The following is a 3,727-nucleotide window of genomic DNA, read 5'->3' on the forward strand; positions in this document are numbered from 1 at the left end:
GAGGGAATAGTTGCAGGAGAAGGATGTCATGCTGGGTAAGGTGGAGGGTCAGAGAAAACGAGGAAGACCTCTAATGAGATGGATTGGCCAGGTGGCATCATTGATGGACTCAAGTGTGGCAGCGGTAGTGACGTTGGCCCAGGATCGGACATTGTTTCGTTCTGCAGTGCATGGGGTCGCTATGAGTCGGTTCCGACTCGATGGCACCTGACAACAACAACAATAGTATTTTCAGGCAGATGATGCTTCAGTAGTTTTTCAAAGTGTCTAAAACAATTCATTACTTTTCCCAGATGCTAGATTCTGTTACATGATTTGCACCTGAGGTACCCTATGACCTTGCAGTTGAAAGTAGGTTGAAGTCTTTTAAAGCCTCCAGGGTGCTGGACCTACAAGATGGCGTCTTTACTCATGGGTCATGTCCTCATTATGCCATGAGAATTCACTTGTTTTGGCCCAATTAAACCTTCTTGGTGGAAATCCTCAAACAGAAAGAGATAGCCACCCAAGGATTCCTGCAAGGGGCAGAGGAAGTAACAGTGAAGTTTACAGTTACCGAAAATAAAAACAAAACTCAAAACATTGCCTTGAAACTGTGAGAAACCAAAAGTTGTACAATAAAGAGTCCTGGTGCGGTGCTGTGGGTTAATGCATTAGACTGCAAAGTTGTTTGAACCAAAAAGTCGGCAGTTCAAGCTCACCAGTCACTCCTTGGAAACTCTATACAGGGTCACTATGGGTCAGAACCGACTCGATAGCACTTAACAACAATAATATTCTTGATCTGGGTGTTCATGGGATTCAAATTACACAGAACCCTGAAGACACAACAGGGAAGGAGAGATGGAAAGAGACTCTGGTTTCTCCAGAAAACTCATGGTATTAATGAGACCAGGGAAGTAAAAGCAGCTCATGTTTGTCTCTTCTGAGCAATGCAGTCATTTCCAGGAAATGAAACTGAAAGGTGCCCTGCCACCAGATTAGTCACCCTAATGACCACTGTGTTCTTGTGGTTTAGGGAGAGGAGGGCAAGAAGCCAGGATGGGGTCCCTGAGAGGTCATGCAGTCCAAACACTAACTAGTGCAGAAATCTTCAGCAAGCAAAGGTTATGCAAGATTGCAGGTTCTGTGTAGTTTCATGGAGAATCATCTCTAACCCTTGCTGGAAGCCCCTGTGATCTCCCTCCAGAGTGAGTGCTGGCATGCTCTCTCTCTCCTCTGTCTCCCTGCTCCTATTCACTGAGCTTCTCAGAAAAAGAAAAAGCCACTGAATAACTAGAGAGACTTTGGATGGAGCCTCTAAAAGCAGCATGATTAGTTTTCAGCTCCACCCATGCATGAAAACTCGACTAGTGAGTCCCTTCCTTCCAACTCCTTGGTAGAAATATAATGCAGGTTTCAGTCCTTTTCTAGCTGTGTTCAAGAAACATCCTCTCTGTGGTCACACCCCCTTAATCAGAAGATTTTCATCCTTATAAAAAAATTTGAAAGCCATCTCAAGATTCAAATCTCACCCTTTGAAGGCCTGGGTAGCACAAATAGTTAATCAGTTGACTAGTAGCAGGAAGTTGAAAAGTTCAAAACACTGCCTCAGAGGCTTCTTGGAAGACAGACCTGCTGTTCTCTTTCCTGAAGGGTCAGGCAGCCTTAGAAATCCTATGGTGTTCAGTCCTACTCAGCACACACGGGATTGCAATAAGTTGGAGTCAACTTCAAGACAGCTAACAACACTACCAGCTTGGTCAATCTAAAGAATCTGCATCTAGACCCTACACTCAGATGGCCTGGCATCCTACAAGCCAACCTAAATGTCCTTCCTTGACTGAGAATCCTTCAGTAGAGACCAGAGAAGAGTCAGTTCTCCCCTGTATTCTTCCTCCACCGCCTGTCATCTATATCTCCACTACTGGGAACCCTGACCAGTTGGAAGGTCTGGGAAGAGGAGAAAGAGGAGAAAATCATTAAGACAGGAAGCACTTGCTCACAAGGTACATTTGCAACCTGTCCTTCATGGTCCTGGTGTTGTGAATGTCCCTCGGATCCTCCAGAAAGTGGTACCATGGGGATTCACTTAGATTTTCTCACTGGAATCCCTGTCATAGGCAATGCCAGGCCTGGGTCCTTCTACCACATTCTGGGTCTTTGCAAAAGTTGGGTCAGCATCAGCCTTTTTCCTGGGTCATACATGCTGTGTCCTTCATTTGTAGTTGACATAAGTTAAAACATATTCCTATTCAGTGAACTTGCTAAAGTGACAATGATACCTATTTCTTCAGGAGGAGATGGCCATCTTTCTTTGATTTAGTCCAGGAATCAATGGTGGAAGAGGCATTTCATAACCTCTGGGCTGCATAAGTATGTCAGCTCACCATCAGCATTTGGAATGTCCTTCATCCCCCTGAAACATATTTCTTCTATCATCTTGCTGCATCGTCCCCATGACTGGAGAACCACTTCAATGACCTCAATTGTCCTAAGAAGTGTTCTCACTACTCCCATTCAAGAATGAGAAAAGAAGCCCTGAGAAGTTCAGTGCTTTTCTGAGGTTTCACAGTGGGTCCCAAGCCTTTACTTGCTCAGATCTGCCTGTAGGTCAGTGAGCACACAGTCAGGACCTGATGCAGGGTGAGCAGCACAGGTGAGGGGCTAAGATTTCTGAGCTCATACCCTAGTGTGCATCACAAATATTAGCAAAACTACTTAGGGTGTTGTGGAGAGGAAGGACAGTTTGTCTGGGGATCAGGTAACAGCTTCTGACACCGTGAAACTCTATAAATTTAGGACAAGGTACTGGAGTTAGAGATGAGGACAGGCACACATGTTATGGGCTCTTCCAGAATATAGGAACACCTATGTGTAGGCTTCCACCACTCGTCTGTCAGTTTGTCGTACTGTGGTGTCTTGTGAGTTGCTGAGATTCTGAAAGTTATGCCACCGGTATTTTAAACAACCAGCAGGGTCACCCATGGTGGACAGGTTTCAGATGAGCTTCCAGATGAAGACAGACTAGGAAGAAGGAGTGACAAATTACTTCCGAATATTTAGTCACTGAAAACCTTATGAATAGCAGATATAGTGCCGGAAGATACAGTGCCGGAAAATGAGCCCCTCAGGTTGGAAGGCCCTCAAAATGCGACTGGGGAAGAGCTGCTTCCTCAAAGTAGAGTTGACCATGATGACGTGAATGGAGTTAAGCTCGTGGGAGAAAAGCCCACAGAACCTTCATTTGCTGATGGGCCACAACTCATAATGAAGAGAAACAGCTGTAAACATCCATTGAAAATCGGAACATGAAATGTACGAAGTATGAATCTGGGAAAATTGGAAGTTGTCAAAAAGAAATGAAGCACATAAACATCAATATCTTAAGCATTAGTGAGCTCAAATAGACTGGTACTGGCCATTTTGAATCTAATGACCACCTGGTTTACTATGCTGGAAACGACAAATTGAAGAGGAATGGTGTTGCATTCATTGTCAAAAAGAATATATCCAGATCACAATGCTGTCTGTGATAGGATAATATCCATGTGCCTAGAGGGAAGCACCACAGTTAATACCACTATTATTAAAATTTGCACACCAACTAGTAAAACCAGTGAGGATGAAATAGAAAAATTCAACCAACTTCTTCAATCTGAAATTGATCAAACATGCAATCAAGATGTACAGATCATTACTGGTGATTGGAATGCAAAGGTTGGGAGTAAAGAGGAAGAATCAGTAG

This window comes from Chrysochloris asiatica, unplaced genomic scaffold (assembly GCF_000296735.1).
Source record: "Chrysochloris asiatica unplaced genomic scaffold, ChrAsi1.0 scaffold00242, whole genome shotgun sequence".
Classification (NCBI taxonomy): Eukaryota; Metazoa; Chordata; class Mammalia; order Afrosoricida; family Chrysochloridae; genus Chrysochloris; species Chrysochloris asiatica.